Here is a 22303-nt window from a genome sequence, read left to right on the forward strand (position 1 = left end):
AGTCTGGTACAGGTAGTTTTCCACGGCGCACCTCTGGTGATTGCACAGTACTGTTTTCCATACCGATATTTCTTCCTTATCTAGTATTGATAAGTATTATTTTTAAATGCGATTTTGTACATTACAGCTGATCACCACAGTGTGCGAGAGCTAGGTGCTGCCTGTCATCATTTTCAGTGATTTTGCAGATGTTCTGAATCATGAGATTACAATCTAGTAGCACTGTACTGTGGTCAAACACGTTTTCTTCTGATTCACGGTAATTACAGGGCTATCTGTCAGCTGTTTGCTTTTTATACCTAAATGTTTATTGAGAAGTCGTACTTGTCTTGACCCTATGCTTGCACACCGTGGTATCCCCGGAGTTCTCAGTACTGTTCATGTACCTTTCCGTTTGATTGAGGTTCTAGTATTGTATACATTTATCTTTATTGTCTGTTTTTTTGTTTTTTTTAATACAGTAAGTGATCTTTTCCTGGTGTGGGATAGTATTTGTTGCAAAGTAGTGCTGTGGGTTTTACACACTTGGCAGACGCCCTTATTACCGGGCAATACAAGGTTACATACTTCAAGAATACAAACCATGCACTTTTTTCAGACCCTCTGCTGCAAAGAGTATATCAAATTTTTCTATATATTTTTTTTACAAATTAAAATGTAAAATAAAACAAAGAAACAACTCTGATCCTTTTCATGTATTTTAATACTGTCACAGCAGATCTGAGCTAAGTGAACAATACTATTTTAATACTGTCACAGCAGATCTGAGCTAAGTGAACAGCACTATAACCTGTTAAATATATATTTAAATATCACTTTCTTACAGTCATTTCTGAGTGTTTTTATTTAGAATATGTTTGCTACCAGGCTTATTTATTTATTATCTCTAACTGTGAATGCAGAGGAGCCCGGCTCGTTTGCATGGTCTCTAACTGTGAATGCAGAGGAGCCCGGCCCGTTTGCATGGTCTCTAACTGTGAATGCAGAGGAGCCCGGCTCGTTTGCATGGTCTCTAACTGTGAATGCAGAGGAGCCCGGCTCGTTTGCATGGTCTCTAACTGTGAATGCAGAGGAGCCCGGCTCGTTTGCATGGTCTCTAACTGTGAATGCAGAGGAGCCCGGCTCGTTTGCATGGTCTCTAACTGTGAATGCAGAGGAGCCCGGCTCGTTTGCATGGTCTCTAACTGTGAATGCAGAGGAGCCCGGCTCGTTTGCATGGTCTCTAACTGTGAATGCAGAGGAGCCCGGCTCGTTTGCGTGGTCTCTAACTGTGAATGCAGAGGAGCCCGGCTCGTTTGCATGGTCTCTAACTGTGAATGCAGAGGAGCCCGGCCCGTTTGCATGGTGGTTAAGACGCTTGCTTGCGGTGTGCATGGTCACTGTTTTGCACACAACCTCTTCCTTGTTCGTGATGCAAGAACCACTTCTAACTGAGATTAATCCTTTTGCTATGTATTGGGTGTAACAGAACCCAGGGTGTACGGAGGCTAATCCAATTGGAATGTAACTTGGACTGTGTTTAGTTGAAAATACCAGCCTGTGTGGATATAGAGACAGCTTGCTGTGTGTACTATGTGGATATACAGAGACAGCTTGCTGTGTGTACTATGTGGATATACAGAGGGATCTCTCTGTGTGTACTATGTGGATATACAGAGGGAGCTCTCTGTGTGTACTGTGTGGATATACAGAGGGAGCTCTCTGTGTGTACTGTGTGGATATACAGAGGGAGCTCTCTGTGTGTACTGTGTGGATATACAGAGGGAGCTCTCTGTGTGTACTGTGTGGATATACAGAGGGAGCTCTCTGTGTGTACTATGTAGATATACAGAGGGAGCTCTCTGTGTGTACTGTGTGGATATACAGAGGGAGCTCTCTGTGTGTACTGTGTGGATATACAGAGGGAGCTCTCTGTGTGTACTGTGTGGATATACAGAGGGAGCTCTCTGTGTGTACTGTGTGGATATACAGAGGGAGCTCTCTGTGTGTACTATGTAGATATACAGAGGGAGCTCTCTGTGTGTACTGTGTGGATATACAGAGGGAGCTCTCTGTGTGTACTGTGTGGATATACAGAGGGAGCTCTCTGTGTGTACTGTGTGGATATACAGAGGGAGCTCTCTGTGTGTACTGTGTGGATATACAGAGGGAGCTCTCTGTGTGTACTGTGTGGATATACAGAGGGAGCTCTCTGTGTGTACTATGTGGATATACAGAGGGAGCTCTCTGTGTGTACTGTGTGGATATACAGAGGGAGCTCTCTGTGTGTACTATGTGGATATACAGAGGGAGCTCTCTGTGTGTACTGTGTGGATATACAGAGGGAGCTCTCTGTGTGCACTGTGTGGATATACAGAGGGAGCTCTCTGTGTGTACTGTGTGGATATACAGAGGGAGCTCTCTGTGTGTACTATGTAGATATACAGAGGGAGCTCTCTGTGTGTACTATGTGGATATACAGAGGGAGCTCTCTGTGCGTACTATGTAGATATACATACAGTAGTGCAAGGATAGTGCATCAGCTGAGGGTCCAGTAATGTGATGCTTGGGTCAGGTCAGTCCAGTGCATTGTGGTAGATCAAGAGATCTAAGTGCAGTCTAAACAGGTTTTACCCCAATTCAGCTGTTTAACACATTTTCTGCACTAGCAAACAGAGAAAAGAAAGCAGTAGCCCATCATAGTTTATTCTAATATACTTCACTGTTACACACTGCTAGCATATGTTTAAAAAGGCACTGTATACAACATTGATATAGCATTTAGATTTCAAGACCACGTCACTGACATACTTTACATTCAATATTTTCTAAACAAAGTTGTTAAGGCAGAAGAAAATCAAGCACATCCTATCGACTTAATTTGCTAAACGTCACATCAAATCAGATGAAATAATCAGATATGCGTCACACTCGTTTTACCTTCATTGAAGTCAAAATTGTATAGGGTCGGATATGTGAGTGCTCACTGCATAGTTAGTTAGTTAGTTAGTGCATTAGTTAGTGCTGGAACAAATATCCGAATATTAAAAAAAAAAAATTTTGACATGTATAGGGATACAAAAATCAGAGGTTTGTATTCGCTACAAATGACAAAAATACCTTGCACTTATTTACCGTCTCACCAGAATGTGCGCGACAGTTTTAAACAGTGGCAAATGAAAAGGAGTTCCGTGTGTTATGTGAGATTAAAGCACAAGTAAACCTCATGTTATTACTTTATGAAAACGTGTCGATGGCTGCTGTTTACTGTGAAGAAACGGCAATGGCAAGGAATAGAAAAAAAATAATAAAATGCATTGTCAGCTTTATGTACTATTTATTTCAGGAATAAACAAAACAACATTGAACTTGAACTGCTATTTGGCATCCTTTTGTTTTATAGCTAATTCAGTGGATAAAGTAAGTCCTACACAACTTATTCTTTACTCCTGGGATAATGTTCTATTTGAACGTGTTACGTATTGTAAGGTGTGAGGGTGAGACCCTCACTGTAATATTGAATTGCCTGTTATTGTGATTATTATTGAGATTGTTATTCTACTGGTGATAGAGCCGTGGGTTTGTTATGTATTGTTCATGCTGTTGACCGATACTGATAATAATAGATGGGCGCAGGTAAGCGATTGTAAACGACTAGAACAAGACACAGGGCATATATTTAAACTGTGGTTATAAATGTTAAAAAATGAACAGATATCATAAACATGAACAGATAGTGTTTACTTGTAACTACAACAACGTTAGTTCAATTCTTATTTTAGCACTAGAAGGACCGGAGATATACTCATACCTGGAAGCCCCACAGCAGTCTTTCTGACGGCTGTATTCAAAACACTGTAAATAGTATAATGAACGGAGAAACAGTCGGATGTAATTATTTATTTATTTTTTATTGAGTACGTTATATAAACATCTGAACAACCGAAGCATATTATATACATATTAACATTTATTTTACAAGTCAAAACAAGAAAATGTAAATAAACATCTGAACAGACATTGACAGTTTACAACATACATATTTATAAAACTGAAACGATAGCAATACATTTTTAACTTTTCAACAACAATCTATCAGATGCGCAAAAGCAACTGAACAACGTAGATAAATAAACTTAGATGAAAACGTTTTACAGAAGCACACAGCACAAGAAGTTATAAAAAAAAGTCTTGATTTTTTTTTGGACAAAATGGTATTCCTTTACCTTGAGTCTAAGGCTGTTAACAATCAATACAGGTAATGTGCTTCTCCACGCCACCTTTCTGCACAGGGCACAGCTGTTTGAAGTTTTATTTTTATTGCACTTGCCAACCTGGCATTGACATCTCTTGCGGCTCTCAGCGGGGTTGCCAGCTTCAGCTGTGGGTACACGCTTGGCAGTCTCCCTCTGTTCCAAATGCTTCTTGCGAAGTTCCTGTGCTAACTGTAAAATATATTCTCTCCTTGGTAAATTCTTCTCCGTGCATTCTTTGTATAGTACCCAGGGGTTGATGGCTGCTAGGTCCAATACATTGTAAAACACCTGACAGGCCACCGTCAGGAGCCAGCATACTTCCGTGCCATCTGATCCAAACATCAATTTCATATTTTCTTGCGTTGTAAAACTCCACGGTCTCTGGTATTTATTTTCACTAGTCCAGATGCTAATCGACTGACCAAAACAGCACAGCTGGCAACCTTTGAAAAGACACTGTCAGTCATTCATTCAGGCAGAGAGTAGAGACTAATCTAATTACAGCTAAACACATTGCGGGCTGGTAAATAAAAATAATAAAGTAGAATACCTGTATAATCACAATACAGTTGTTTTCTGTGTGGCCGTCAATGTGACTGCTCCCAGGGCTTTTAGGTATAATGTAATATATCTCCTTTATTTCTGCACTCCCGCGTTTCATGCTTTGTGAGAATATTTAATACATACGGACAGAAAGGTACAAGAACGCACAGCCCCATATGTGTTAAGCATACACTGCGTAAAAATACAGCACAACTTAAACTGTTCACTTAATCAAAAACAAAAAGATATCATGAAAATATCCGGTTACAAAATTCAGTCAAACTTGAATTCGTTACTTAACAGAAATCGGCACAGTAATCAATTCCTGCTTCAAAATGCTTCAAAGTCCAAACACTGCTTTTTTGAGACATATTTACTGCAGGATGATCGCACGTTACACAGCACTGGGAACATTACTGTCTCAATGTTCTTGTGTCATTAGTAAGGGCACCTAACCAAACATTAAGTTCTGTGATGGAAGAAATTCAAGCATGCATATCGGCGTATGTTATCGGCTAAAATAGCACAAACTGCCGATAGCCCATTGTGGTTATTTTTCCTTATATCGGTGCCATGCAGTTTTTGCCCATTCTTTTTGGCAGAATAGCTCAAGCTCTTTCAAGTTGGCTGGGGATCGTCTGTGGACTGCAGTCTTCAAGTCTTGCCACAGATTTTCTATAGGCTTCAGGTCTGGGCTTTGACTAGGCCACTCGAGGACATTCATTTTCTTCTTGCTGAGCCACTCCATTGTTGCTTAGGATCATTGTCCTGCTGAAAGGCGAATCTTCTCCCCAGTCCCAGGTCTCTGGCAGACTGGAACAGGTTTTCCTCCAGGATCTGCCTGTGCTTTGTACCATCCATCTTTCCCTCGATCTTCACAAGCCTCCCTGTCCCCGCTGCTGTAAAGCATTCCCAAAACATAATGCTGCCACCACCATGCTTTACTGTAGGGATGGTGTTAGCAGGGTGACGTGCCGTGTTTGGTTTATGCCACAAATATCGCTTAGCACTGAGACCAGAAAGTTCCTCTTTGGTCTCATCAGACCACATGCGTGCAGTGTTCCCTAAGTGTTTCTTTGCAAAAGCTATGCGGCACATCATATGGTTTATTTTCAGCAGTGGCTTCTTGCCACCATCCCATACAGGCCATGTTTGTGCAGTACTCTTTAAATTGTTGAACAGTCAACATTTTCCCCAATCTCAGCCAAAGATCTCTGTAGTTCTTTTTAAAGTAATCTTTGGCCCCAGTGACCTCCCTCAGCAGTTTCCTTAAGCCACGGCTACTGACTTTGGAGGGACGGCCTGATCGAGGCAGTGTCTTGGTGGTGCCAAACTGTTCCACTTTACAATGATGGACCTGACAGTGCCCCAAGGGATAGTCAAAGACATTGAAAGTTTCTTAAAGCCTTCCCCCAATCTGTACCTTTCAATAACTTTATCCCAGAGTTCTTTTGGCAGCTCCTTGTTCGGCATGTTTTGCCATTTGCTTCAAATTAATTCATACAACAGAAACAGCTTGATTCTTCATCCAGGAGTATTTGAATCAGTTGAACTACTGTGATTGGACACAGGTGGGCTCTATTTAACTTATGTGCCTTGTTAAGGCAATTTGTTGTACCTGAGCTAATTTGGGTTTGCTGTGACAAAGGGTGTGAAGACTTATGCAATCAAGACTTTTTTTATTTTTAATTACTTTTTGAATATTTATATAATTGTTCTTTCACGTTGAAAGTGTAGGTGATGTTGTGTAGATCAGTGAAACAAACTCCTACTTTAATGCATTTTGAATTGTATTTTTTAGGCAGTAGAATGTGAAAAATGTTCAAGGGTGTGAAGACTTTTTCAAGGCACTGTGTGTGTGTATATATATATATATAATTTAAGTATTTATTATGTATTCTGCTTAGAGATACATGTATAAAAACTTCACCATTGTTTCACCTGTGATTGCAATAACATAGTACATGTTTATTCCTAGGGTCTTTAAGCAATAATGGACACGACTCTTGATTTATTTTCTAAAAATAAATATTTATAAATAAAATAAGTTATTCATTCCATTATTATCAGTAATAAGGAAGAAAAAAAAGTATCCTGATACATTTAGTTCATGAAATAGTATATGCTTATATCCACTCGTTTCTTGATATTTATAAATGTTGTAAAAACACATATATTAAAACACAAGACAGGAATGTTCTATTATAACTCAAATACATCAGATTTACAGTGGTTCCCCTTTTTTTATTAGCTCCAAACAAGTTCCTGTGATGTTTTGTTTCTGCTTTTGTCTCTGCCAGGCTGTTGTAAACTGTCTCCGCCCTTTAGACACTAAATACCCCTCTCAGTGACACACAAAAAAAAAAAAAAAAAATCATCAGGAAGTGAACGTCAGTCCCTCTCCTATCCATTGATATGTGTTTCAAGCCTGTACTGTAAAGTACGGTGGCCGTGTAACTCATCAGAACGAAGTGCCTTTTTTTCGTGTTTACATGATCGCGGTCTTAGAAGCCCACTTCAATAGGATCGTGTTAACACTATCCCGGTCCTTTACACTCAGCCCTATTTCTGCCTGTTTTTCACTGTTTTCATTTATGTATTATTATTATTAGTTTATTTAGCAGACGCCTTTATCCAAGGCGACTTACAGAGACTAGGGTGTGTGAACTATGCATCAGCTGCAGAGTCACTTACAACTACGTCTCACCCGAAAGATGGAGCACAAGGAAGTTAAGTGACTTGCTCAGGATCACACAGTGAGTCAGTGGCTGAGGTGGGATTTGAACCGGGGACCTCCTGGTTACAAGGCTGTTTCTTTAACCACTGGACCACACAGCCTCCAGTAGTTAAACATAAACTGTATGTTTAACTACTGGATAGTTTGTGCTGCATGCTTGTAACATATAAAATAAAAGGCCACACAATTTCCTTTCATATTATGTAAGTTGCAACAGGATCAGGCATACTATATGTGGTAGAAATGGGAATATATGTAAAAATAAATAAAAAAATAAATGCTTTTCCAATGTTTGGTCATTGCTATATATATATATTGTAATCATAGATGGCTAAAAAAAAACTACACCATTGAACTTCAATTTGAAATGAACTTGGGGGGATGAAGCAAATTGGGTGAAAAACAACTTTTTTTTATTGGCACTTTTACCAACCGAGCATAACCACAACTTTTTTTTTTTTTTTAACAAAACAGAATATGGAACAATGCGGTTATTGCTGGTACTGATTCTAAGCTTTCCAACGATACTGCCCGTTTCACTTTAGCTGCTAAAATGACGGAGCAATCAACACAAAATGAAACCTAAGCTGTGAACTCTGTCACATGATGAGAGGCTTACCTTCAGGCAGTGGTAACTTTGTACAGTGCCTGAGTAATATGCATGTAACGCCGGCGCACCGAAATGAATGGGGCTGAGTTTAGAGAGTTAAAGGTTAAAATGACCTGTCTGTTATTGTAGCAGGGACAACGTTCCATCATTGGCTTCTCAGATGCATGCTTGTATTTGCAGGAGAGCCAGGCGCTCCTCCTATGACGTGTTGCAGCTGGGTTTTGTTTACAGGGGATCGTAGCTGATGATTGGTCACCTGTGACGTGCTGCAGCTGGGTTTTGTTTACAGGGGATCGTAGCTGATGATTGGTCGCCTGTGACGTGCTGCAGCTGGGTTTTGTTTACAGGGGATCGTAGCTGATGATTGGTCGCCTGTGACGTGCTGCAGCTGGGTTTTGTTTACGGGGTCGTATGTGGGGAGCAGCCAAGAAGCTTTGTTCCCAACTGTGCACCACCGCGTGTCTAACCAGGGTCAGGGTTTATCAGGGATTCGCTTCAGGATTTTTTTTAGCAAAGCCAGTGTGTCAGTGGGGCCTTCTTCATAGTAAGAGGAAGGCACAGCCATGTTCACGGCACACTCTTATTTACAGTGTTTCTGGTTTGTGTTTTGTATCTTTGTGTCTACTCGCATGTTTTCTGTTTTCTTTTAATGTGCTGCAAATAAATCTGCCTGCCTGCTGTTGGTCCAGTGGACAACTCGCATCTTACCCCCATCAGTTATATTCAATACATACAAATAAATACATACAAACACCCATTAATAGCTGCTGGTGGAAGTAATGTCTGCTTTTGTTTCTACAATCTTAAAGGGTTCAATTATGTGTCATTTTAACTTTTATAGTCACCTACTGTAAGATAATACATTGTGGAGGGTGTCTTTTAAAGGACAGTGAAGTGAAGATTTGTACACACGATAAGATGTACTGGAATTTAGACAAAGCTCTAATGGGGATTGAGCCAACCATTTTCTTTCTGCTTCACCACATGCCACCCTCTCTGGTATTTTTAGTGCTGAATATTCAAACAAACATTATGTTTTCACAGGCAAAAAACCACATCCGTGTCCGTCAGAAATTATATAGAAATTAGGAACACGTAACCAGCTTGCCAGAATTTGTGCAAAAAGTTTTAAGATTATCAAGTGAAAAAACAGCTCTGTCTCTGGAGAAAGTACCATTTAAATGAATACAATCCTTACATGGTATACCTGGACAGTATAATAGTTTTTTTAAGTGTTCAAGTAGTTAAACATTTATACAATATTAGATTTTACATCAATAAACCAGCACACTTTGTAATCCTGCACAATTTCCTGGTCCCAAGCGATGCCAGATTGTAATTCTAAAGGGTCTGTGATAATGGCACCTCAAATTACACACACACAAGCAGGGATGTTAGATGCTGTTTAATTCCCTGACTCTTAAAACTTTAAGATTACACGTTTAACATGTTGGAATCTCAAATTTCCGATAATGAGATGCACTCCAGTTTCAATTAAATGACTTTGATATTAATGTCTTAAGAATACGGATCATATTTATTCCAGTCTTTAATTAATTTCTGTTTTTTGAAAGCGGGAAAACAGACAATTCATTTTACAAAACCAGAACCAAAAAACAAAATCTGTGTTGAGTTATCTTTAGGACTTGCTTTGTTTTTCATTTTGGAACATTTTTTTTCTCCTTTTAAAAAAAATAGGAGTTAAGGAATTGGGCAACTGTTTTGAAAGTACAGCCCTGAAGGTGTATTACAATAATGTAAACAGACTAGGAATAAATACTGCATATTAAATACATTACTTTTACACTGTATAGACCAAACTATCACATGCATGTTTCTGATTTTCTGAGACATTGGATAATGTTTAAACTGTAAACCCCGCTGTACACCAGTATCTAAGTGACACAGTGCAATGAAATATGAATACCTAATATCAGGTTCTTTATCACCCAACTTTGAGATGGCTATTTGAACTGATCTGATCTGATATACAGTGCCTTGCGAAAGTATTCGGCCCCCTTGAACTTTGCGACCTTTTGCCACATTTCAGGCTTCAAACACAAAGATATGAAACTGTAATTTTTTGTGAAGAATCAACAACAAGTGGGACACAATCATGAAGTGGAACGAAATTTATTGGATATTTCAAACTTTTTTAACAAATAAAAAACTGAAAAATTGGGCGTGCAAAATTATTCAGCCCCTTTACTTTCAGTGCAGCAAACTCTCCAGAAGTTCAGTGAGGATCTCTGAATGATCCAATGTTGACCTAAATGACTAATGATGATAAATAGAATCCACCTGTGTGTAATCAAGTCTCCGTATAAATGCACCTGCACTGTGATACTCAGAGGTCCGTTTAAAGCGCAGAGAGCATCATGAAGAACAAGGAACACACCAGGCAGGTCCGAGATACTGTTGTGGAGAAGTTTAAAGCCGGATTTGGATACAAAAAGATTTCCCAAGCTTTAAACATCCCAAGGAGCACTGTGCAAGCGATAATATTGAAATGGAAGGAGTATCAGACCACTGCAAATCTACCAAGACCTGGCCGTCCCTCTAAACTTTCAGCTCATACAAGGAGAAGACTGATCAGAGATGCAGCCAAGAGGCCCATGATCACTCTGGATGAACTGCAGAGATCCACAGCTGAGGTGGGAGACTCTGTCCATAGGACAACAATCAGTCGTATACTGCACAAATCTGGCCTTTATGGAAGAGTGGCAAGAAGAAAGCCATTTCTTAAAGATATCCATAAAAAGTGTCGTTTACAGTTTGCCACAAGCCACCTGGGAGACACACCAAACATGTGGAAGAAGGTGCTCTGGTCAGATGAAACCAAAATCGAACTTTTTGGCAACAATGCAAAACGTTATGTTTGGCGTAAAAGCAACATAGCTCATCACCTTGAACACACCATCCCCACTGTCAAACATGGTGGTGGCAGCATCATGGTTTGGGCCTGCTTTTCTTCAGCAGGGACAGGGAAGATGGTTAAAATTGATGGGAAGATGGATGGAGCCAAATACAGGACCATTCTGGAAGAAAACCTGATGGAGTCTGCAAAAGACCTAAGACTGGGACGGAGATTTGTCTTCCAACAAGACAATGATCCAAAACATAAAGCAAAATCTACAATGGAATGGTTCACAAATAAACATATCCAGGTGTTCGAATGGCCAAGTCAAAGTCCAGACCTGAATCCAATCGAGAATCTGTGGAAAGAACTGAAAACTGCTGTTCACAAATGCTCTCCATCCAACCTCACTGAGCTTGAGCTGTTTTGCAAGGAGGAATGGGCAAAAATTTCAGTCTCTCGATGTGCAAAACTGATAGAGACATACCCCAAGCGACTTACAGCTGTAATCGCAGCAAAAGGTGGCGCTACAAAGTATTAACTTAAGGGGGCTGAATAATTTTGCACGCCCAATTTTTCAGTTTTTTATTTGTTTAAAAAGTTTGAAATATCCAATAAATTTCGTTCCACTTCATGATTGTGTCCCACTTGTTGTTGATTCTTCACAAAAAATTACAGTTTCATATCTTTATGTTTGAAGCCTGAAATGTGGCAAAAGGTCGCAAAGTTCAAGGGGGCCGAATACTTTCGCAAGGCACTGTATGTATCCACAGAGCAGGGATAGCACAGATATAGACCTGTTATCTTGAAAGCGTTCCAGACTGTAACTGGCTATTTTCTTCACTGATAGTGCTCATGGCTGCTGTGACTGCCCAGTGAGTCTATTAGGATACTGTCTCTGCATGTTCATTTTCAATGCACTGCCCAGTGAGTCTATTAGGATACTGTCTCTGCATGTTCATTTTCAATGCACTGCCCAGTGAGTCTATTAGGATACTGTCTCTGCATGTTCATTTTCAATGCACTGCCCAGTGAGTCTATTAGGATACTGTCTCTGCATGTTCATTTTCCTTTCATTGCCCAGTGAGTCTATTAGGATACTGTCTCTGCATGTTCATTTTCCTTTCATTGCCCAGTTAATCTATAAGGATACTGTCTCTGTGTGTTCATGTTTCATGCATGTAGTTGAGCAGAACAGGGTGTTTGTTTTACCTGTATCGAGGAATACTGAGACCTAAGTTTGAAATCAGGACACTATGCTCCAAGAGGTCTCTTTTCAGCACTGAGACATCCTAATGAAATCTGTAGCCATTCTTGGTGTACCTCAAAACTATATTATGGAATAGGACAATAAATTAGAAACCTTATGAATATGGTGTAGGGCCTCCCCCTCCGCTCCTTCACAGTGATGTCCGAGACGAATCCCTTCAGCCAGGTTGGGCTGGAAATGCAGCCATGTCTAGCTTGAGGCAGCTCTCGGGTGAAAAACATTACTGCAACAAACACTGGTTGCACACTTTCTACAGTAGATGCCGGTTATTAGCAACCCTGATAGGACAGCAGTGTGGAGTAGTGGTTAGGGTTCCGGACTCTTGACCTGAGGGTCGTGGGTTCAATCCCCAGTGGGGGACACTGCTGCTGTACCCTTGAGCAAGACACTTTACCTAGATTGCTCCAGTAAAAACCCAACTGTATAAATGGGTAATTGTATGTAAAAATAATGTGATATCTTTTAATAATTGTAAGGGCGTTGGCTAAGAAATAAATAATAATAATAATAATAATAATAATAATAATAATAACAGACAACTTTTGATTATTAACCACTTCAACTCCAGATGTAAAAATTAAACCCCTTCCCAGGTACCAGATTTTGAAAATAATAATAATAATGTTTTCAAACCTGTAATTGCTATAAAATGTTAACATATGATGAATAAAATACAAATAATGACTTAAACTGTGTTTTTCATTAACTCTTTATGGTCATGTGTACTACATACCCATGTTCAATACAGAGATAAAAATCACTTTTTTTTTTTTTTTGAACAATGAAAACAAAAACGCTGATAATAACAATAATAATCAGTAAACAGTAATTTATCAAATAAAAATCAAACAACATCAAAATGTGTGCCATTATCGACTTGCTCTGTGCCATTTACTGAAATGTTCAATACAACAGAACCCAGGGTTGCCTTCGCAATCACTGCACATTTTTATTGTGTCTTTTGTTTTCATTTTCATAGCAGACCCTGCACCTTTTTTGTGGTCTCTGCTTCCCTTGTGTTGGAGGGATAGTCAAAAATGTGTGTACACAGCTACTTTGCGCAGGTATTGTGATGGATCTGGCTGCCACAGATGCCTGCTTTGTGCCTTGTACCCAGTGCTGTGTTTTGATAGTATTTCGTCACACCACTGCCATTTCAAACCAAACAGCTTCCCGTTTGCAGCTGGCTTACCTGTAAAGTAGCTGCATGCTCTTTTGTTTGTACAGTTTGTACTGTTCTTGGCTCCACATCCTCTTCATCATCATTGCTGAGTGATAAGTCAGCATCACTGTCGCTGGTATCGAAATCCTCCTAACCAACTTCACTCCTGTTGATCATCATAGAAAGACCATGTATGTTGCCATGTTTAGCTTTCACTAAACAAGTAAAACTAATAGTAAAACAAAAATAATAATTTAAAACACTATATATACACTTGTAAAAGTTGAATGGCTTCCCGCAATATATCTGTCTTCTAAATGCCCACAGGTAAATAGGAATCGCTACATGACACGCAATTGGATACAAATGTCACCTGACCCTCCCCCGACTTTCATAGCACATTCCATAGTACTAGCACTGCCTTAGAGAATGAAACCTGAAACGCTAGACTGAGAAACTGATCATAGAATAGAATGGGAAACTTGACGTACGCACGTACGGCATGGTACTGTAAGTGGGTTTTCATTTGGTGTTAAAGTGATTAACACCATTTACCCAGGAACCAATCCCGTCCCGTAGACTTTATTGTTAATGGAATTCTGATATTGGCAAATACACACCGCTTATTGACAACTTTATTATTAGTTGCCAGTGCTACAGATCACACTTGCATGATTTATGCACATACTTCATGCAGCTTTTATAACACACTGACTTCACAACTGCGTGTTTCTGGCGGACTGAGGCAGAATCGTGGCTTTGAAAGTGGCTACGAAGCTGCATGCAAAATTGAGATGGATTTACAGCAGGAGGTGGTACATTGTAAAAAGCAGACAACATTGGACAATTTCTTATTTTAAAAGTGTGTTTTTTAGATTTGTAAATACAACAATTATTTTTTATGTTTGTTTTACTCATTGTAAGGACAATTGCAGTACATCGTTGTGTAGTGCTATTTAAGCCTACTCCCTTTTTTGTTTGTTTGTTTTACACATGCGTGAAGTAAACAAGTCTATTTCGTGTTTCTCGTGTTAATTTTTTAACACGAACATTTAAAACACATGTATTTCAGTGCCATATTTGTACAACTACAGTATATATCTTTGTTCCATATAAATACGCTTGAAAACAGGCTTTTCGCTTATTGGCAACTTTTTGCTGGGAACCGAGAGGTTGTTAATAAGCGGCATCTACTGTAATTTTAAAATTAAAAAAGGAGACCCCTTTTATAAGACAGAACTTGATGTAGTTTGCTACTTATTCAGAACTGAAAGAAAAACCTGCACACAAAAACACAGAGGATAGTAATCGCATGGTACCGGTAAGGGTTTCAGGAAGATTAGACAGTTTATCGTATTCTAGACTAATGCAATCAGAAGCACCTAGGGGAGGCTCGGAGTGTACGATGAATGGTGTGAATGAAGGCGGGTTTCATGTTCACCATGTAAAGTGTAATGGACACACCTCTCTAGTTTTTAATGAGGATCCTAAACGATATATTTTGATTGATAAGATTTTTTTTGTTCTTTTTTCTAGCAGAAAATGCAAACCCCACACTTAATTTTTACAATCAAAAAATGAAAAGCACAAACAGCAAACATCAGCAGGCTACTGTAAGTAAATAGGTGTCAGAAACGGCCATATCGCAGTATTATAGGCGCAGTTTTTGTTTTATTACATTTACAAGACCATTTATATCATTTTTTATTTTACTATAAAAAGACTGCTGTCCACTTAAAGTAGACATACAGTGCTTCCCCTTTATAAGGCGGCCCATTATACTGCGGAACAGGTTATAAGGTGGTACGGTCATGGCTCCCATTTGCTTCATATAACACTAGTATTCTCGTTATAAGGTGGAACACAAATAGCATGGTCTCTTAACTATGGCTCCTGACTATAGCGCACTGTATATCTAAATATTAAGCAACCAGTGCAACCGTAGTGTGTCCTGGTAATAGAAATCTTCATTGTATTTTAATGTAATACAGGCGTTACATGGTAAGTGGCTTTGACAACTGAGGTGACCGTGCAAGTCCAAACATGTCTCCTATCAATGGGAACTTTTAGACAAAATGTACAAACAATAATGACGTGAAAATCCTGATAAAATGTAATCAAGTGTCCGTGCAAGGACTCGGTTTGGCATCCGTAGGAAGTAAAGGCGTGGTGCTGCAGCGTCTGTACTGTGTGGTGCTCTTCGTATCATGCAGAGGCTTTTCTACAAAATCATTTAATTTGAATTAAAGTCCAACCTTTTGTTGTGGCACATTTTCCAACAATATATCATTTTCAAATTGATTACTGGACTAGTAAACACTTTCATATTCAGAAAAGCCTTCAAATACAAATGTACAATATGTGCTAGTAATATGGTCTATACGACAGGCTCCTAACAAGATGCATGTTTAATTAAGAATTACAAAATAAAATGCATGCCAATCGGCAATATGTACTAATTGGTTCATTTTGAAGTCTACTAATGATTTTTTAATTTAAAAAAAATAATAATTTCACATTTTAAAAATCCCCAAACTCCCAATCTTCCAAAAATGTCTGGTGTCCTTGGACTAGGCCCTGTTTTTACAGATTGGGCCTGTACTTATTAATTATAGGCATTATGAGACAGCTGAGCTGAATGTTTAAAGATGAGATGGAAAACACAGGTCTGTAATGAAACTGCTACTAGAGCACTCAATCCTTTTTAAATGTGTGGTACGGCTTGAAAATGATGTTATTCTTGGATCCCAAACTGTTTTTGCCCAGATTTTTTCTTTGTATTCAATAAGCAGTTCATATTGTTATTTTACAGTATAACTGTTTCTACAGACCGGGTGAAACTAGATTAAACTGATTTAACTAAACTGCCTTTTGTGGTCTTCAGTGAATCTAGCTCTTTACCAAACCTATTTTAATAAGCACTGTGACAACAAACACATGCTTTTATTTTTAAACTGAAAATAAATCCCACATGTGGGTGCAAAAAAAAAAAAAGAAAAAAACCACCACAAGAAACGAGCCACGTTTGAGGCAGTGATGTGTGCAGTTCTGGATTCAGAAGAACCTGTACAATGTGAACACGAGAGAGGGGGCCAGCTATGTTTGTCCAGTTTCTAGTCGCTGATTGGTCTCAAAACTTTGTCAGGTTTTTGAAGGATGTCGATCCGATCCAGCCACCTCCATGCACTAGAGGCTATCCCTCTGCTAGCCATCATACCTATTCTATACCTGGAGAACCACTTATTAGAGTGGGCTAATTCATGAAACTGAATTTGTATTTGGATAAAGTCTTGTATTACTGATCTTATAGGACAATGGACAATGAACATTTTGCATAACAACTGCGTCCTCCGTTTCCAACGCTCATTTTCTGCATTCAGACTTACAGCTACAAACATACTCTTCCAGTAACGACAAATAGTTACTTCTGCATTTGCACATTAGCAGCATTATTTGCAAAGTGCCATTATAATCGACTCTGTGTCTGCTGCCAGACTGGATACTGGATACACTGTCTCGGATATAAAACGTGTATTGTGTGAATCAAAGTTCCAGAATTGTTGTAATTTTTCCACTGTTAATGAAATCCTTTGTATGCCCAGGCATTGCACTTCTTTATTTGATTTCTGTTGCAAACAAAGTGCCTGTGAAAGGTGGTGGATTGCCTGAGTTCCTTCTTTTCTTGTCAGATTGCTAGTCATGTGGGTGGTCACTGATTCAGTACCACGCTGCTAGTGCACTGGAGAGACCTGCTGGTCAACGATACTGCGTCCAGTTTCATTGTTTTCCTTCTACAATCCAGGAAAGTACAATTTTGAACAAACAGCTCAAGGTTTTGCAAATAATAGACACAAGCAAGAAAAGAAAAACAAATAGGAAATGCACATGCAGGGCTCGGAATTAACGATGGCCATGCAGCAATTGCAATGTCCATCAAAATGTACGTCTATTCACAGCAACTAGAGACACCTGTACACACCAAAGTAGAAAGTGTTTGGATCCAAACAATAACATGGTTATGTGATTTGCATGGTTAAGTCGCATCAGGGGAAAAAAACAACAAATAATACGCTTTCAAGCTCCTTCTTTTTCTTCTTCCTGTAACTAACTTGAATATGGTTCAGTTCAGCAATATGGCACAACAGGGTGTGTGTTGTTAAAAAGAACATAAGAACATAAAAAACGAGAGGAGGCCATTCGGCCCATCTTGGTTGTTAGTAGCTTATTGATCCCAGAATCTCATCAAGCAGCTTCTTGAAGGATCCCAGGGTGTCAGCTTCAACAACATTACTGGGGAGTTGGTTCTAGACCCTCACAATTCTCTGTGTAAAAAGGTGCCTCCTATTTTCTGTTCTGAATGCCCCTGGTGCTTGTTTCTTTTTTCAGGTCGAAAAAGTCCCCTGGTTCGACATTGTCTATACCTTTTAGGATTTTGAATGTTTGAATCAGATCGCCACGTAGTCTTCTTTGTTCAAGACTGAATAGATTCAGTTCTTTTAGCCTGTCTGCATATGACATGCCCAAACCTGGAATAATTCTGGTCGCTCTTCTTTGCACTCTTTCTAGAGCAGTAATAGAACCGGACACAATATTCTAGGTGAGGTCTTACTAATGGATTGTAAAGTTTTAGCATTACTTCCCTTGATTTAAATTCAACACTTTTCACTATATATCTGAGCATTTTGTTGGCCTTTAACATAAACTCCTAGGTCTTTTTCATAGATTCCTTCTTCATTTTCAGTATCTCCCATATGGTATTTCTAATGGACATTTTTATTGCCTGCGTGCAGTACCTTACACTTTTTTCTTTATTAATTGTAATTTGCCATGGTTCTGCTCAGTTCAGAATGCTGTCTAGATAATTTTGAATGACTTTTGCTGCTGCAACAGTGTTTGCCACTTCTCCTATGTTTGTAGTCTCCAAATTTAACAAGTTTGCTTACTATACCAGAATTACCAGTACCAGTCATTAATGTAGATTATACCAGTCATCAATGTAGATTGGGAAGAGCAGAGGACCTAATACTGATCCGTGTGGTACTCCACTGTTTACCTCTCTCCATTTTGAGGTTGCTCCTCTAATCAGTACTTTCTGTTTTCTACTTGTTAACCACTCCCTAATCCATGTGCATGCATTTCCTTGAATCCCTACTGCATTCAGTTTGAGAATTAATCTTTTATGCTGGACTTTGTCAAAAGCTTTCTGGAAATCTAAATAAACCGTGTCGTATGCTTTGCAATTTTTCATTGTTGATGTTGCATCCTGAAAAAAATCAAGCAAGTTAGTTAGACATGATCTCCCTTTTCTAAAACCATGCTGACTGTCTCCCAGGATACTGTTACCATATAGGTAATTTTCCATTTTGGATCTTATTATAGTTTCCATAAGTTTACATATAATAGAAGTCAGGCTTATTGGTCTGTAGTTACCTGGTTTGGTTTTTGTCTCCCTTTTTGTGGATCGGTATTACGTTTGCAATTCTCCAGTCTGTCGGTACAACCCCTGTGTCAAGAGACTGTTGCATGATCTTAGTTAGCGGTTTGTAAATAACTTCTTTCATTTCTTTGAGTACTATTGGGAGGATCTCATCTGGCCCAGGGGATTTGTTTATTTTAAGAGCTCCTAGTCCCTTTAACACTTCTGCCTCTGTTATGCTAAAGTTATTTAAAATTGGATAGGAACAGGTCGACATGTGGGGCATGTTGTTGTCCTTATCCTCCTTTTATAAAAACTTGTGAAAACTTGCTATTTCTTTCTCTTCATCTATGATGTTGCCATTTGTATCTCTTAGACATTTTCTTCCTCCTTGAATGCTCTTTTGCTGTTATAATATTGGAAAAGCTTTTTGGAATTGGTTTTAACCCCCTTAGCAATGTTCATTTCTATCTCTCTCTCGGCCTTTCTGTCTTCTTTGACTTGCGCTTGCAGTTTCAGTAATCTTGCTGTGTATTTTGTTCTTAGTCCCTTTTAACCCTTTGCAGTCCATTGTCGGACCTGGTCTGACATTGCAATTATTCCTATCAGGTCCATTGTCGGACCCTGTCCGACATCATTGTAGAAACGCAAAAAACGGGTTTTAGTCGTTTTTTCTCCGGAAAAAGCCGAGAAAACCATTCAATGGCCGAGTGGGAACGACAGGAGCCGAGACAAGTCGAAAAAATAAATAAATAAATAAAAAAAGGCGTATCTCATGAATAGTCATACATGGCCCTGGTATCAGCTAACGGGGCGGTCATAAGTAAACAAGCTGGCTGCAACAGCACACAGAGAACACGGACATTTGCAGAGCTTTTTTGAGATGTTATAGTAATAAAATAATGACTTGGATCACATTATTGAGGAGTTTGGTGATGAAACGAGTGATCAGGAGATGATTGGTATGTACGACTATTATTATTATTATTATTATTATTATTATTATTATTATTATTATTTATTTCTTACATAGGTGAAAGCTATAGCGAACGAAAGGGTGGGGCTGGGCTGGAGATGCCTAGTGAGTGCTTTGTTGTTATACAAGGCCTTTTAAACCCGTTTGACTGTGAAAAAAAATACTTTTAAACAGCGTGTCTAAAATGAACTGCGTGTGTGAAAATAAATTAGACCTGGCGTGCCTGACGTGCATTTAATAAATGGACCGCAAAGGGTTAAACACTGTGTAAAGTGCCTTTTTTCTCTGGATATTTTTTTTAATTGATCTATTAAACCATTTTGGCCATTTTGTTTTAATTTTGATTTGTCTACTTATGGGATGTAATTGTTTTGTGCCTCTAGTACTACATTTTTGAAAAATAGCCATCTTTTCTCTGTGGCCGTTTTCTCTCTTTTACTCCAATCTTCTTCTGTTAGTCTCTGTTCATTCCTTCATAGTTAGCCTTTTTAAAATTGTAAACCTTAGCTTTAGTCATTACTTTCTGGGTTTTAAAAAACACTTCAAATGGGACCATGTTGTGGTCTGAGTTTGCCAGTGGTTCTCTAACCTCTGTTTTAGTTATTCTGTCTTCGTTATTTGAAAAGACTAAATCAAGGCATGCCTCCAAATTGCGTTAGGAAGGAGTTATTTGTCATTTCCACCATTTCAATTCCATCCGTCGTGCTCCCCATCGGGTTTTCCCATTTTATACGGGGGAAGTTGAAATCCCCCATTAGTATGGCTTCTCCTTTTCTACACGCATTTCGAATGTCATTGTATAACAGATTATTTTAATCGGTATCTGAATTTGGCGGTCTATAGCATGCCCCTATTATTATGCCCTTTACATTTTTGTCCATTATTCTGACCCATATTGAGTCTGCGTTGTTTTTTTTCTACCAGATATAGCACTACCCCTCCGCCTCTTCTGTCCTTCCTATACAGTGTATATCCACTAATATCATAATTGTCTCCATCACTTTCGGATAACCAAGTTTCTGTAACGCCAATCACATCGTAGTTACTTGTTAGTGCAGTAGCTTCAAGTTCTTTATTTTTACCACAACAAAACCAAAAGGCTAGGAAATACTTTTCTCAATTGTTTATCATTAAACAATTATTATCATATTTGTCTATCTAATGATAAAGATTAAGTTCATTTCATCCATAAGTGCAAAACCGCACCTCAGCAATTTTGTAAGTTGCACCGGGGAGCAGTATTTCTGAGTTTAGCTTATGTCAAACTGTGATGGGAAGTGGTAACGTGATAAACATTTTATAGCATTGGTGACTCCCCGGATTGCATCAACCACTTACTATACCGCAGTTTCTTCCTCTCATATGCCTCATCTACAACATCCTCCCATGGCACTGTTAACTCTACCAGGTGAACAAGGCGTGCTGATCCAGACCACAAGACAATATCTGGTCAAAGGTTAGTGGTTGCAATGTCAGGTGGAAAAATAAGCCGTTGACCAACATCTACCAGCATTTTCCAGTCTCTAGCAGCTTCCAGTTGTCCTGGGCGAGGATTGGTTTTAACACCTTTTCTTGGCGGTTGCTCTCCTGGGTGGAGGAATGTTGTCTTTTGTGTGTAATGTTTTGATGGAACTGGTGGCAACTTATTGATCGTGTTACGCTTGTCTTCCAATGCTAAGGCCAAACATCGCAGCACCTGGTCATGGCGCCAAGTAAACCGTCCTTAACCAAGAGCCACCTTACATCCTGTCAAAATTTGCCTTAATGTTGCAGGTGATGAACACAAAGGACATGAGGGATCCTCTCCTACCCAGAGGTTTAGGGTCTGTGGTGATTGGAGAACATCATATGTTGACCTGATGAGGAAACTGATCCTGCTCTGTTCCATTGTCCATAGGTCTTGCCAGCCGATCTTGCGTTGTTACACACTCTTCCATCTCATCCATTCTCCCTGCTTGGCCTGGGAAATGGCCTTTACGCACCTCATCCTCTCCTCCTGCTTTTGTACCTCGTTGACTACCAGCTTCCTCCGTTGAGCTGGGGCTGCCTTGTGCCATGTAGGAGGAGCTGAACTGAGACCAAGACCCCCTCTTCCATGCTGAACTTGCCCCATGATATCATCAATTCGAAGGGAAGCCTTTGCATCTTCCACGGCTTTCTTTGCCGTCCACTTCCAGTTTTCAACACAGGTGCTGCCTCCCTTAAGCATTTGTCGCATGACTCTACTAATGTCATTTCCAGTCGGACCTTGGCGCACTTAAACTCCTCGGTTAGAGCACAGACTGGTAGCTGCAGTATTCCTTTACCATAAAGTCCCTCTCTGCTGAGGCAGCGTGGAACTCCCAACCATTTCCTGATGTATGAACTGATTTAAAGCTTCCAGCTTCTCTACTGTTGTCAAAGAAACCTTGTACACAGTCAGTGGCCACAGTAGCCTCGGCAGTAGACCAAACTGAAAGCACCTGAGTTTTAGTTTGCCTGGTAAAGCGCTGCTGTC

At 39.4% G+C, this 22303-nt stretch overlaps 1 protein-coding gene across 4 annotated transcripts in view; it reads left to right on the plus strand.

Moving 5' to 3' along the window:
* Positions 1 to 22303, plus strand: part of LOC117411725 (dedicator of cytokinesis protein 5-like) — a 152507-nt gene that overhangs the window by 483 nt on the left and 129721 nt on the right. The gene's annotated exons all lie outside the window — the stretch shown is intronic.

The sequence above is a fragment of the Acipenser ruthenus genome, chromosome 46 (genome assembly GCF_902713425.1).
Source record: "Acipenser ruthenus chromosome 46, fAciRut3.2 maternal haplotype, whole genome shotgun sequence".
Lineage (NCBI taxonomy): Eukaryota > Metazoa > Chordata > Actinopteri > Acipenseriformes > Acipenseridae > Acipenser > Acipenser ruthenus.